At 47.7% G+C, this 15,224-nt stretch overlaps 2 protein-coding genes and 2 non-coding genes across 4 annotated transcripts in view; 1 reads left to right on the top strand and 3 right to left on the bottom strand.

Moving 5' to 3' along the window:
• CEMIP (cell migration inducing hyaluronidase 1) overlaps window positions 1–15,224 on the bottom strand; it is a 171,862-nt gene that overhangs the window by 107,681 nt on the left and 48,957 nt on the right. The gene's annotated exons all lie outside the window — the stretch shown is intronic.
• LOC144330038 (uncharacterized) overlaps window positions 1–15,224 on the bottom strand; it is a 92,297-nt gene that overhangs the window by 28,116 nt on the left and 48,957 nt on the right. The gene's annotated exons all lie outside the window — the stretch shown is intronic.
• MIR549A (microRNA mir-549a) lies at window positions 2,726–2,820 on the top strand. Its single transcript, NR_032603.1, has one exon. It is a non-coding gene; the product is annotated as a microRNA mir-549a (primary transcript).
• On the bottom strand, window positions 2,749–2,805 carry MIR549B (microRNA mir-549b). Its single transcript, NR_128378.1, has one exon. It is a non-coding gene; the product is annotated as a microRNA mir-549b (primary transcript).

The raw sequence follows: 15,224 nt of genomic DNA, 5'->3' as shown, positions 1-15,224 counted from the left end.
CAGCAGCCTCGGGATGTTTTCAGCACCTCTGATATCTGAGCATGGCTGCCTCATTCCATGCTATCTTCTGTCACTCTGGGGATGGTAGGCCCTGAAATCGGATGGGGACACAGGAAGTGGGAGGCAGCCCAATTCTGCCATGGTGGAGCTGCTGGTCGGGTCCAACTGGCTTAAAAGAGCCCCAGCTGAAATGAATAGACATTCCTCTCTGAGCTGCCACAGCTCTGTGAGTCATCTGGGGGTGGTTTTGAGGAACACAGTCCTACGGTGGAGGCGATGGCCACCCAAAAACCCCAGAGAAGGAGGAGCAGGGCAAAGCAGTCACCTGGCTAAATTTGGAAGAGGAGACTGCAGCTGTTTCCACCCCTCCTGCCCCCTCATCCTGGCATTAGGCTTTTTTTTTTTTTTTTTAATGGCCTTTGCTCGTCGCTTGAGCATTGCCAGCTATTTTCCCCAGGAGATATTAAAGCAGGGCACAGGCTGGCTGGGGGACACAGGCAGAGAGGCCCCGAGGCAGCTGCAGCTCATCCCAGGCAGGGGGAGGGCACAACAGGGGTGGGGGCACACAAGCAGGAACTCCACGCCCACTGACCAGCTGCTCCGGACACTGGGTGTGAGTGCCAGAGAGGCTGGCCCGGGACTGTGTGGGCCCGCCTGAGTGGTTGCTGGGTGGCAGCCTTAGTGCTCTGCCTTCCAGGGAAGTGGGAGTGCAAAGCTGGCTTCCCCAAGAACAGCCCCCATGGAGAGTGAAGGATCTGGGGCTGAGGTGAAGCAACACAAACACGGGCTGCATTATCACCTGGCTCTGTCACTAATTCACCAGGAAGCCTTGGGCAATGACTGGCTGTTCCCTGCCTCAGTTTCTTCTTCTGTAAACCAAGGAGGGGTCTCATACTTTCCAAAGTGCCATGCCACCAAGATCCTAGCTATTCTCTGGAGTGAGGGGCAGGCCTCTCTCTTGACACCTGGGTGGGCTGCTAGGGGCTGGGTGACAGAGCGCCCAGAGGAAGAGCCCCTTCATGATCTCCTCAACACACAGTCCCCACCATGAGCTGATAGAGATGGAGGGATATGTCCAGCTCCATATAGAAATCCTTTGAGACTGATGCCGCAAAAGGGTTAGAAGGGTTATGACTGTCCTTCTCAAGTGTCTGTCCTTCCTTCTGCCACCTGGCCTAGCCCAAAGCAAAATGGTTAGTATGGGGATATAGACTGATGTGGGTGGGTGAAGGAAGCACCTGTCCCTCACCCAGGAAGTGAGATTTCAGAGTGGGGGTGGGTGTAGCAGCCCCCCTGCTCCTCCAGCCAGCACTGTCATCCCATATCCTCAGCTGTCTCTAAGCAGAGGCAATGTGCGCAGGAGAATAGGAGCTGCGTGAAGGCAGGTCTTCTTGACTGATACATTCAAAGCATTTAAATGGTGCCAGCCTCATAGTAGGTCTTCGATAAATGTTAATTGAATAAATACATGAAATGGGCAAGAAGATGGGCTCTGGAGTCAGACTAGCTCTACTCACTTGGACCAGTGACCATTGGACTGGTGAGTTACTTAATATTTCTGACCCTTAAAATAGTCACCTGAAAAGTGGGGATCATGATGGTGCCTTCCCTCATAAGGCCATCATGGAGATTAAATAAGATACAACACCTAAGGCATTCTGCATGTGTCTGGCATGTAGTGGGTTCACTGTTATCATTTACAGGGTGGTTCTACCTGGATGTGCCACCAGCATTTTAAAGGTCACCTTGTATGGTCCAGCTCATCACCTCTCACTAGCAAGATGTTCTCTGCTGCTCCTGCTTTCAGTTGGTGACAATGTCATCCACTCAATCATCTAAACAGAAATGGGGAGTTCCTCTTGGCTCTTCCCATCCCCTGACCCCTGGGACGTCCTGGAAGGTTTTTCTACAGGTCTCATGCATCTGTCTTTTCCTCATTCCTGCTGCCATGACCCTTATTCTCTCTCACGCCTTGCTGTAAGATCTCCAGATGTCTTCTGCATTCCAAGCCCCTCCACACCCTGGATTTCTCTCTCTCTCTCTCTTTTTTTTTTTTTTGAGATGGAGTCTTGCTCTTGTTGCCCAGGCTGGAGTACAATGGCACAATCACGACTCACTGCAACCTCTGCCTCTCAGGTTCAAGTGATTCAGCCTCCCCGGTAGCTGGAATTACAGGTGTCTGCCACCACGCCCAACTAATTTTTGTATTTTTAGTAGAGATGGGGTTTCACCATGTTGGCCAGGCTGGTCTCGAACTCCTGACCTCAGGTGATCCACCCACCTCGGCCTCTCAAAGTTCTGGGATTATAGGTGTGAGCCACTGCACCCAACCCTGGATTTCTCTTTATCCTCAACCTTGCTGCAATCTTCTGTCTTCCTCCCTCCCTAGCTGTCAGCCCCTTGAGAACAAAGAACAAGTCTTTGTGCTTAGTAAACATTTGTTGACTAATGAATTAGCAAACACAGGAGACCAGAGTAAAGGTCCTGGTGGGGGAGAAAGGCCAAGTAGGAGGAGAAGAAAAATGAAAGGCAGTGAGAAGTGAAAAGCTACTTTGTGTGTAATTTATTACCTTTTAATCCACCATGATTTTGTTTAAAAGAGAATAGGTAAAAAATGAAATGGAAATACATCTATAAGATATGTACAAATGGTACCCAATGTGTTTCTATTCTAAGAGTGTGTTTCTAAGTTGACTGTTGAGAACTTGGCATAACATCTTCTGATAGACATGCAACTCAAGAATATATTGAGAGCTCATCCATAGTTGTCACTGTCTCAGATCATGACAATTATGGATGAGCTCTTAATATATCCCAGGCACTGTGCTAGACATTTTCCATGCATCTTTGTATGTAATCCCCGCCAGGAATTAGTATCCCCATTTTACAGATGAGGAACAGAGTTGTGGGAAATTTGTGCAACTGTTTCAAGCTCTTTTGGCCAATTAGGGAAGGAATTGAATCTAGGTCTGTTTGATCCCAAAGCTCATGCTTTCCCCATATACCATGTTGCTGTTAATTCCCAGCAATATGGCCAACTGCTCTGATTGGTCAGCCTTGGCCTCCCAGCCTTGTCATTGGCCAACACCGCCTGGAGGGAGGGCTCTGGCAGCTACCAAGGACCCGTAAGAGGGAAAGCCATGGACAGAGTAGAGAAGGAAGGACAAAGAAAGAGCCTCCTGATAAACATACCAGGTGGACTGAACCAGCAGGAGATCACGCCAAGGGCAAGTGAAAGTGCCTGAGAGAGAAACAAGGTCCAAATTCTAGAAGTCATACCCCTCGTCCCCTTCCCCTATGTCTGTACCAACAGAGTGGACGGGAGCCAAGAAGTGGAGCAGTGCCTGCCCTTTTGGAGGAGCAGGGGAAGGATGATCCATGCCTTTCTTGCCTGTGGACTCGGGGTCCCTCCTTGAGCGTTTGCTACACCCCCACCCCATCACTGTTGTCGGGGTGCTTTGCATAGGTGCCTGGGTGTCTGAAGGCGGAGAGTAGAGGTCACTGACTGGCTGCCTCGGAACCAAGTCTGGCCTGCAGATGTGTATAGATCGTCCTGCATAGTGTTTTTAAACATTGTTTAAATCGGGAAAGTTTCATACGAACATCTGGATTTCCAGCTTTGCTGGAAAATCTGAAGATCAGGCAGCCCAGGTCCAAATTCCCACATGGCAGCCATCAGCTGGCAAAGCCACGGCTGCCCCCTTCAGCTGGGGCACAGCCTGCCTCTCAGAGGAGGAGATGAGACGGGAGGGAACACTCAAGCTGTCCCTGGCTATGGCCCCAGGTTCCGGGATAGCACCCTGGAGGTTTCCAAAAGCTGTGTCCTCCTCCCCTTGTGGCCAGTGAGGACAGAGAACTGCTTTGTCAGCTAATGAAATTGAGGCATGGCGGCTGCACGGCGGGAAGCCTGACAGCCTCCAAGCCTGCCTATTTCTCGACCACAAGGCTCAGTTCACTCCAGGAAGCCTGCTTGTGTTCCTAATGTAACATAAAACACCACTGACTTCCTGTTCTGGACCCCCTAGGACTCCCTCTCAGGCGGCAGTGCCTGCGCCCTAGGTCCCTGCACCCTAGGCTAGTGTGTCCAGGGCACCTGGGCAAACACTCGGGCACTGCAGGGCCCAGGGCTGGCCTCCCACGCCTCGGCCAGGGACACCCAGCAATCCAGCAGTGTGGCCCCTGCAGCTCCCCGTGCACAGGCCTGTTTACTTCTTCAGGGAATGCTGTAAGAGCCAGGCCCGCTGAGCCGAAGAGGCCATTTCAGAACCACCAGGCAGATTTTTCATTCCAACTTCAAGGAGCTTCCAGAAAACCCAAACAAACATTTGAAAACGCTGCCTCGCTACAGTTCTGGAGGCAGCGCCAAGTAGAAAGGCATCACCTGTGGGCTAGCAAGGGTCCCTGCCAGGAAGGAGGGTCCTGACATGCTGGGCTGACCTGCAAGACCCGCTGCTTGAGCCAACTGGGGGTGGAGTCCCTATGAATGACTCGTCCCCCTCCACGCCCCGTGATTGGAACGCTAGTGGATGGGTGATCTCTGTTCCTACTCTGCCTGGAATTCCCTCTCCTCTATCACACTTGAATATCACACTTGCCCTTCAAGACTCCTGGAGAACACTGATCCCCTGGGATTTTCTGGGACCACCCTCTGAGCCCCTAGGAAGCCCCTTTTGACTTAGACACCCCCCTTTCCTCTTTCTGCCTTCTACCAGAATTGGGTGCTTATGACTTTCTCTTCCCTGCTGGCCTGGGAGACCCCTTAGAGGAGGACATTCAAAAAGACCCCGCAGCTTCAAGTCCCACCCAACCTTTCCCAGTTAGGGGTCCTTGGACTTTCCACTTCTTCATTTTTACAGTTCTGTGTCCTCAGCTGTAAAATGGGGTGGATAGTGCCTACCTGGTAGGGTGGTTGTGAGGGCAAGGGAAGAAAATGTGTGTAATGTGTCTAGAACTTTGCCTGGGACATAACCAAGACTGAAGGAATATTGGACAAATAAAAAGTCAGAAGGAACGACCACCTGGGACGGTGAATTGCCCCTCACATCCAGGCCTGTGCCCGTGCCCCATGCAGCTCGCAGCCCACAGCCCAAGGGAGGTGGGCAGATGAAGGGGATGGAACTTTCTAATGTCCCTCTCAGCCTGCGGGGGCTCTCCTGAAGCATTTGCAGTACAGCCCCAGTTAACCACGAAGGCAAGCGCAGTGTTGCCTTTTCCCACTACACAGGGCCCCATTGCTGAAGGCCCACCCTTCTGCTGTGAGGGACGCCAGGAGGTCTGGCCGGTTCCGCTGCTGCTGAGGGTGCTGGCCCTCCTGCAGGGCCCAGTTTGCAGGGAGCCCAGGACTTTGCACTTGACTCCCTCAGAAGCTGGTGTCCTCTGGCTCCACACTTATCCCTCCCCCACTTGGGACAAGCTGCCCTTGTTTGCCTCTTTCATTCATTCTTAAGTCTGCCCTCTGTTGAAGCCACAAATTAAACACACACGCACACGCACACACTCACAGCCTTGACTCCACAACCTTTGCTCCTGACTGGGCCTCCTCTGAACAGAGGTTTCCTGTGCTATGGAATACGATTCCTGTTAGCTGAGGAGAAGTGGCTTTCAGGCCTCTGGGCCAGGGCCCCTCTCACTTCACTGAGTGTGGCTGCCACCACATCAGCGGCTTCTTGTCCTCTCCTGCTACCCCAAACACCTCAACCCCAGCCTGAGTCCTGCTGCCTCCATTTCCTGTCTCCTCAGAGGGCTCAGCTGCAAACCAAGACGCCTGAGGGTGGCCTCAGCTCCTGAGTGCTGGACACCCTGTGACTTAAACCCCCTAATACCTCAGCACCAAACATGCACGGAGCTCTTTGGCTATCCAGAAAAAGCAGGGCAGAAGGCAGGGAACACAGATTTTGGAGCCACGTAGGGTCAAATACTCAGTCTGCCCCATCCTAGCTGAGTCACTGAAAGCAAGTTGCCCAACCTATCTGAACCTCAGTGTGCTCCTCTGCAAAATGGGAATGCCTTCCTTATACATCTGAAGAGAGAACATGGAAGTACTCAATGAATTTTAAAGAGCTGTGTCAGTATTGGTTGCCACTGAGTATAGGGCATTGGGATAGGTCTTGGGAATACAAAGACAAATCACACAGGCGTGTTTATCCTCAAGGACCTCCTGACTAGTGAGGTGGATGAAGCACATAGAACAACATAGAGGCAAGAGGACTTCTTAAAGGGGCCTGATGAAGTGCCTGGGAATTTCAATCCAACCATGTGTATTTGGGCAGTGATGGGAGGTGGCATTGCACTCAGCCTTGAACCAAGGGAATGCTGCAGGACCCAGGCCCGCTGCGCCGGAGAGGCCATTTCAGAACCACCAGGCAGATTTTTCATTCCAACTTCAAAGAGCTTCCAGAAAACCCAAACAAACATTTGAAAACGGCTGCCTCGCCACAGTTCTGGAGGCAGCGCCAAGGAGAAGGGCATCGCCCACGGGCCAGCAGGGTCCCTGCCAGGAAGGAGGGTCCTAACAGGCTGGGCTGACCTGCAAGACCTGCTGCTCCAGCCAACTGGGTGTGGAGTCCCTATGAATGACTCGTCCCCACCCTCCGCTCCCCGCAAGTGGGTTATCTCCGCTCCTACTCTGCCTGGAATTCCCTCTCCTCTGTCACGTTTCCACATCGCAGGTCAGGGTCTGGACAAGCAGAGAGTCTGGGGCAGGGAACAGCAGCAGCTTAGAAACCTGGAGGGGCTGTAGCATACAGCACACCTGGGACAGCCAGAGGGGCAGAGTGGGAAATGCACTGGTAGAAGTCCATGGGAGAAAGGGTGTTCTCACCTAAAATGGGTAAATAAGGAAGTTGGTGTGGCCAGTGGAGGGCAGAGAGGAAAGCAACGAGAGACCCCAGTCTGTGCAGGGGTGGTATTTGGGATGCAAGGTGAAACCTCCAGGTGGGGAGGGATTACTTTAGCAACTGCCCATGTCTATACCGTGAGCTCAGCAGGGCAACTTTGCCCCCAACGGCTGGCATCTTGAATGAAAAGAAATGAGCACTAATAATGCCCCCAAATAAATGCAAGGATGCTTGGTCAGATGCTCTGGAATATCTGTGTACTTCCTCTTGATGGAAGGCATATGGGGAAGAAGGAAAATATCATCAGATAGTATTTGGAACAAGAGTTCCAGCCAACCGGTGGCAACTTCTTGGAGGCAGTCTGGTGAAGTGGCTGGAACTCTAGCATTAGAATCCGAGTTTTGACTGTATGTTTTTGGGCAACACCTGGTTTCCTAAGCTCCAGTGACCTCTCAAGGGTGTTATGAGGACAGACATGAGCTGGTGCCTGTGTTCTGTACCAGGTTGCCATAAAGAATGGTGTTCTTTGGGTCTTGTCATTTTGAACTCCTCTTCCAGAGTAGCCTGAGAAACCCTCTGCTTACCTGATTCTAGACTCCACCACCCATCATTTACACCCCTCCCATCTCTCTTGTTCATTCCATTTGCATATCCATCTGTTTGTCTGCCATGCATGGAATCTGGTATGACATCACTCTCCCCCATCTGTACATCTCGGAGTGCTTATGAAGCAAATCATTCTGAGCAACCACGGATTACTGAGGAGGGCCTGCTAGTGCTCTGGAGTTTTAGCAACCTCATCTTCTCCTTGGCCTCAGAGACTGTGCTGAGGGCCAGACACATCCCTTAGACCAGAGTCAGCAGATGATTGCAGATATAATAGGGATGTTGGGTGTGGGTCTGTTTCCAATGAAGGGGAGAGTGGTTCTGAGGCCGGCTCTGGTAGTTGGAGCTAGGGGCTGGGGAGAAATTAGAAATAACCTTTCTGAAATAGAACTCAAGGCAGCCAGGGGCTCAGAACATCTTCTAGGACTCCACTGCTTAGCCCTTACAATCCTATCACATTATTCTGCCTTGCTGCAAAATATCACTTATAACTTCCTACTGCTCTGGTCCTGATAACTGCAGGGTCTTCATTTGCTGAATGCCCTGTTGGATAAAAAATTAAAATCTGGGCGTGGAAGCTGACACCAGACCAAATTTCTCTGCATAATAAGCGGGGAAGCCTTTGGATGTGATGGAGGTAGAGGGTAAGACTGGCAGGAAACCCAGGAGGAAAAGGAAAAACAAAAGAACTTATAGGATTGGACACTATGGAAGAAGGAACTGTGGAAAACAAACACATTTGAGGAAGGTTTCCAAGCTATTTTTTTATGGAGCGTGTGTCTCCAAGTCGTCCTTCCCTGTGAGACCTTCAGCAAAATGTCTGCCATGTTCATGAATGCATTTGGTACAAAGTGGACAAAAACCAGAGACAAGGGGGATGCTAGACACTGGCGAAACAATTTGTTTGAAATCACTGCCTTAATTTATCACAGAGGAAAGTGTTTTTCTGCCCTTCGGAACACTGTCCTCCTCAACCCATTAATACCACCAGTCCTGAAAAAGATGTCTTTTCGCTCTTAGAGAAGCGGCACTGAAGGGCAAGCCAAGCTCAGCACACTTAACTCTTTTGTTTGGGCAACAGAAGCCTGTACCAGAATTTTAAGGCCAGGAAAATGCACTAGCAGTGGAGAGGGTGGAGAAATTTTCCAAGCACTTTTTGGTTTAAAAAGAAAAATAGAGAAAAACTGAATGCAAAAAAAAAAAAAAAAATCACTTCCGTCTCCTCTCTAAATATACCAAGTATGAGCCACTCTGTTTTATGAGCAAACCAAGTTACACATGACCTATTTTGATGTTTCCCAACCAACCGAAAAGCTTAACATTAAAAAAAAAAAAACACTTAAAAATAAACATGTAGATATTTCCATTTTCACCAAAATTTTATTATGTTTTATTTCGAAAAGAAAAATCCATGGTTCAAGTTGGGGCAAGGCTCTAATCTGTCCAGACTATCTGTGGCAACAGCGAGGCAGAGAGAAACAGACCGTGGGAGAAGGGAGACTGTGGATGATCGTAGCACCAGCCTACAAGGTCCCTAAGAAAGAGGGAACCCTTAAGAAATCCCAAGTACCCACAAACCCTGGACACACAGGTGAACATACACAATGTCCTCAAGGACATCTCCAATCTGTAATGAACAAAATCATGTCTGTTTCCAGACTTTATGGGCACCCTGTAGATGCAGACTACGGAAAGATGGGCCGGTAGATTCCACATGTTTGAGACAAACTGGTTCCTTCTGTGAGCCAGAAAGGCAGAGATTGGCTGCCCCTAGAGGGTGAAGGGTGGCCACGCAGGGCCCCTGCCTATTACCCAGGTCTGGGAGCTGACAAATATCCCAGGTGGGCAAATACTGATTGAACTCCTATCCTGTCTTGGGCCTGGCTAGGCATTAGTGGCGAATGGGTATTCCCTTGTTTCTGCCTAGAAATTCCTACTTTGGAACTCAGCAATGGTACTACATTCTCCACGAAGCCCTTCCTGACATTCCAGGCAGAGAGGACAGTAGGAGCAAAAGCATGGTGAATTGGGGGAACTTGGAGTAGCTTCACAGGGCCCAAAGAAAAGATATATAAGATAGGAAGGAGGGCAGGAGGCAGGCTGGAACTAGCTTGCTAAACCCACTGAATGCCAAGCTAAGAAATTTGGCTGCATGCTCTCTTCCTCTCTCTTTCTCTCTCTCTTTCTCTCTCTGCAATGAGGACTCAGAATAGGTTTTAGTCCAAGAAAAATAATCTTCTAAAAATGCAAACAATCCCTATTTTGAAAAATAACAACACTTGAGTAATATAAGAAGCTGCCACATGTTCTTTTTTTTAAAAGCTTTTTTTTTTTTTTTTTTAGCAAGAGACAAATTTTCAAAGGCCTACATAATGGAGAGATCCTATCTTCATGAATTGGAAGACTGAATATTGTAAATATTTGGTTTTTTCCAAGTTGATAGGGAGAATCCCAAACAAAACCCCACTATGTTTCCCTTAATGGAAACTGACAAGGTGATTCTAGAAGTTGTATGAAACTGCTAAGGGCCAAGAACAGTAAAGACAATCTCGAAGAACAAAGTGGGAGGCCTTAATCTCCTGGATATCAAGACATATTCTAAAGCTAAGTCTTTAAGACAGTGTAATATTGTTACAAGGATAGATAAATGGATCAGTGAAACAGAATAAAAGACAGCCCCACAGATTACAGACATTTGATTTATGACAACTGTGGCTCGCCAGGGCAATAAGGAAAGAACAATGTTTTCAACAAAAGTTGCTCAGTCAATTGAATAGCCATATTTTAAAAATGAAGTCTGACTCTAATTTTGGCCATGCAAAAAGTCAATCCCGATGTAGATGGTAGCTCTAAGTGTGAAAGACAAAAATAAAGTTTCCAGAAGAAAAGGTAGGACAGACAAAGATGTGTGAAACAGAAATAAAAAAGGACTAACCATTTAAAAAAAGATTGGTAACTGGACTACATTAAGAACTTCTGTTCATCAAAAACACCTTTAAGAGCCTGAATGCTGCAGAGTGGGAGGAGATATTTGCAAAATATTTAACTGACATAGGGTTCCTACCCAGAATACATAGAGAAATCAGTGGCTCTCAACTGGGGGTGATTTTACCCTTTTTCCTTCCCCCTTGGGACATGTTGCCATGGAGACATTTTTGGAGACAACTGGGAGGTGGGGGTGCTATTGGCACCTAGTGGATGAAGGCCAAGGGTGCCACTAAACACCCTACAATGCACAGAATAGCCCCCCAAAATAAAAAATCATCCAGCCCCAAATATCAAGAGTGCTGAAGAAGGCTGAGCACTGTGACTCACGTCTGTAATCGCAGCACTTTGGGAGGCTGAGGCTGGCAGATCACTTGAGGACACGAGTTCAAGACCAGCCTGGCCAACATGGCAAAGCTCCGTCTCTACTAAAAATACAAAAAATAAGGTGGGTGTGGTGATGCAAGCCTGTAATCTCAGCTACTAAGGAGGCTGAGGCACGAGAATCACTTGAACCCGGGAGGCTGAGATTGCAGTGAGCAGAGATCATGCCATTGCACTCCAGTCTGGGTGACAGAGCAAGACCCTGTCTCAAAAGAAAAAAAAAATAGTGCAGAAACTTGCAAACTCTGTTCTTAATCAGAAAAAGAAAGAAAGAAAGAAAGAAAGAAAGAAAAACGAACAAACAAAAAACAGAAAAATAAACAAAAGACTTGAATAGGAATTTCACAAAAGAGGAAATCCTAATGGCCTATAAAGAACCCCATTAATTAACAGGAAAATATAAATAAAATATAAATGAAAACCACAATGAGCTACTACAACACACTCTGAATGGCTAAAATTCAAAAGACTAACAGCCAAGTGTTGGCAAAGATGCAGAACAACTAGAATTCTCATGCACTACTGGTGAGAATGTAAACCAATATACACACTTTGACAATGGTATTCATGCTAGCCAAAAAGTGCAAACCATCTAAATGCCCATTAAGAGTAGGCTGGATAAATAAGTGGTGGTATACCCCTACAAGGGAATACTATGGACAATGAATATGAACAAACTAAGATACAAGCAAGAAGAACACGATAGACTTCCATAAACAAAATAGGCCAGGCACAGTAGAGTCATACTGTAGTATTCAATTTATATACAGTTTCTCGAGGAAACAGGCAAAACTCAAGTATGGTATTAGAGGTCAGTATGATGTTGACTTTTGAGGAGCAAGAAGGGGATCATGATAGAGAGGGGCCATGAGAGAGGTTCTGGGGAGCTGGTAATGTTCATTTTGTGGGAGTTTTTTGAGCTGTGCATTATGATCTGTGCACTTGGATGTATGTTATGTCTGCCAAACAAGATTTTTTTTTTTTTTTGAGACAGAGTCTCCCTCTTGTCACCCAGGCTGGAGATTTTTTAAATACAATTTTAAATGCCCTCTTGTGAATAATCTCAATTACTGAACACAAAGCACTGCATAGATATTTGTTTTTTTCTTGTATACATATACTGAGTGGATTCTGTCAGTCCTTCCAGCCTCGGAGGTGTAGAAAGGCTCTGCCATCTACCACTAACCTAGGAGTCATCCTGGCTGCCTCTGCCCATGCCCCCGACACAGCCCTCCAAACTGCATCTCTGATACCCAAAGGAAGGATGGGTAATGAGTTGCTTGGTTCTCGAAAAATCACCTGTTTGGATATAACCTGATTCCTTTGGGGGGAAAAGTTTACTTCTGAGTAAATTCTGAGTTGTTACTTTTCAAAAATGAGAATTCCTTGTAAATTGAAGGAGCTGAAAAGTGAGTCTGAACCCTCAGATATGGAAAGCCTAGAGTGGCAGACCCAAGCTCAAATGACTACAAGGGTTGAGTGCAATATCTTGGTGGGCGGAGGGGACCCAGCAATTTGGAGGGCCCATGCTCTGTCTACCGGGGCAGCCACTGCTCAGGCCACATCTTGCTGGGTCCCCAAATTTCCCAAGAGAAATGAGAGGTCGGCAGGTTGGTTTTAAAACATGTCTGCATTATTTGATAGTCCTCCCATAAAAAAGTGGGGTCTAATTCCCCTCTCTGTGCATATGAACCAACTTTAATGACTGACTTCTAATCACCAGAATGGAGCAGAAGTGTAACTTCTAAGAGTCGTTTAGAAAAATGATGTGCCTTCCACTGGGGGGGTCTCTCTCTCTCTCTCTCTGTGGACTTTCACCATTGGAACGCAGCCACCATGCTGTGAGAAAGCCACATGGAAAGGCCACTGTAGCCCCTGGGGAGGTTTCAGTTGAGAGCCAGCATCAGCTGCCAAGCATGTGAGTGAGCCAGCCTCAGATGCTTCCAGCCCCAGCCTCTCAGCTGATGCAGAACAGAGACAAGTTGGCTCTGCCCACATTACAGATTTCAGAAACAGATAAATATCACTGTTCTTTAAAATCACTGAGTTTTGAGAAAGTTAAGCCTTAAGAAATACCTGGAATATCTGGATTTTAACGTGAATTTTCCAGATTTTTAAAAGACTGCATAGGCTGAACAAAACAACTGCAGGCCAGATCTGACTCATGAGCTGCCACTTTGAGACCCTAGGTTAATGGACATATGAACTGTCTCCAGCTTCCAAAGTGGCAAATCCTGACATGTATGAGTGCCTCAATGAGACCCCCAATACTCATTCCGATCTAATTCAAATGCACAACATGCACTTATTTGAAACGTCAAAATGAGAGCTGGGAGTGAATCCTGCCAATTTGCAAATCTATAGTTTTGACCAACTTTTGAACCAAACAGATCACAAGCAAGTCCCACCAGTTGGAACTAGCAATGCCTTAGTGTCTGTTTCTCTTACACACACACACACACACACACACACACACACACACACACACACACACACACAGAGTTTATATTAAACCAAAGCTCCAGAAACCTGAAGTCCTGTCTAATATAGTAACATATAGGCAACATAGATCAAAGAATGAATTACTTTTAGCCATGACTGTAACAATATAAATTCACACCCACTGAAATGTTGCTAAATATGGAAAGTGCAAAATTTTCAAACCAGATTTTGCAAAACAGAAGCAGGCTGCCAACTTGGAAGGGTGCTTTCTGCATGATGTATGCCAGGCATCCTAGAAGCTTCTACAAACACATTCTTGTCTTTTATGACCAGAACAGGTGATACTTAAAACAGTATCCACTTGAATGACAATAGATGGGAAATGTTTGCAACAGGTTCTTTCTATCTCTGTCTCTTCCTCACTGTCACTCCTTTTGTAAATCCACCTTTCCCCTGGAGCTCCATTTGTACATAGATCAGCGAGAGGAAGGCCAGGGAGAAGGAATTTGGCACTAACGCCCTTGAATGAGCCCAGTGGCCAGCAGCTGCACCTAGAGTCCCTCTGACAAGAAAGACAAGCTGTGACTTGTGGTCAGCTTGAGGACACCTGACCTTCACCACCACATTGCCCAGCATGAACCCCTCTGGACATACAGAGCTGCAGGTCTTTGTAAGGAGATACAGTCGGAACCCGGGTATTCCAGCCGGAGCTTTGGAGTCATCTGGAATGCTCACCACTGCCCTCCATGTGGGACCCAATTCAGAGAGGCTGGTCTTTCCCTACCCATTGGCTGCTGCTTGACTCTGAAAGTAGCATGATTAGCCCAGGTCACAGGTGCCACCTCCCAGAGATCCCAAGCCAACACGCTGCGTATCCTGTCCCCCAATTTAGCCCTAATCTGCACTCCTCTGCCCACCGCGAAACTGGAATCAGTCACTTGGGAAGTGCCGTGGCCCACTGAGCCCATTGAGCGCTGCTTGGCAGGTGACCTTAGACACTACCAGAAAAACATCCTCACAGGCTCTCTCTATCCTCCTCCAAGCCCCCAGCCGCCCCATGCTTTCTCTGAGCCTCTCCCACAAAACCTTCCAGAGCTCCTGTTCTATAATTCACAGCCTTGCCTAAACCTCAGCACCTTCACGGAAAGTGCCCCCTATCTCCTCCCTAGACCCAAAGCCAGTTCTTTCTCAAACATGCAGAGTCCTATCAGCCTCCCGAGGCCACTCGTTTCCCACACCTCCCAAATTTCCAGGCTGGAAGGCTAGACCAAGGTTCTCAAAACTAACAGTACATAATCTCCCAGCACGGTAACTACCTCTTGATTTACTTCCGCTTACATGTGAACTCCATGGGGTCAGTGCTGGACCCAGCACATGATTAGTATAGGCAAAATACACATAAAACGTTCAGTACATGTTGAATGACTTAATAGATACAAGCAGATATTATTGCACCCATTTTACAGATATGGAAACTGAGCCTCAGAGAAGTTAACAGATGTGCCTAGTCATACAACAAGCAGGTAGCAGAAACACAGCTTGAACCAGGTCATCTGTGTTCCTCCACACGTTGCTATCTAGTAACATTACTCAGCCCATGGGGTCATGATTCGATAAGCTAAAAGCATAGCTTACAAATAAAGATAATTTTATTTCCTGTTAACACAAAGACTTCCAAAGAGCTTACAAGATGAAAGAAATAAAATGCAGAGAGTCACCTTAAAAAAAAAACACAAAGACATTCATCCCCCAGCAACTCCAAGGGGCCCCTTTCCTGTTCAAACTACCCTTGAGGCAGGAGGGAGGGGATAGGAAGGTTGGTCCCATTGAGCTCCAGGGTCCTGGGGCCTTCCTTAGTCGTGGGCAGAACAGACAGCTCAGAGAAATCACAGTCCTAGAACCAGAAGGGCACCTCCAGGGCATGCCAGTCCTGGCTCTTACTCCATCCTGGACTCAGTCTGACACTGTAAG

This window comes from Macaca mulatta, chromosome 7 (assembly GCF_049350105.2).
Source record: "Macaca mulatta isolate MMU2019108-1 chromosome 7, T2T-MMU8v2.0, whole genome shotgun sequence".
Classification (NCBI taxonomy): domain Eukaryota; kingdom Metazoa; phylum Chordata; class Mammalia; order Primates; family Cercopithecidae; genus Macaca; species Macaca mulatta.
This window is presented reverse-complemented; position numbering and strand designations above follow the sequence as displayed.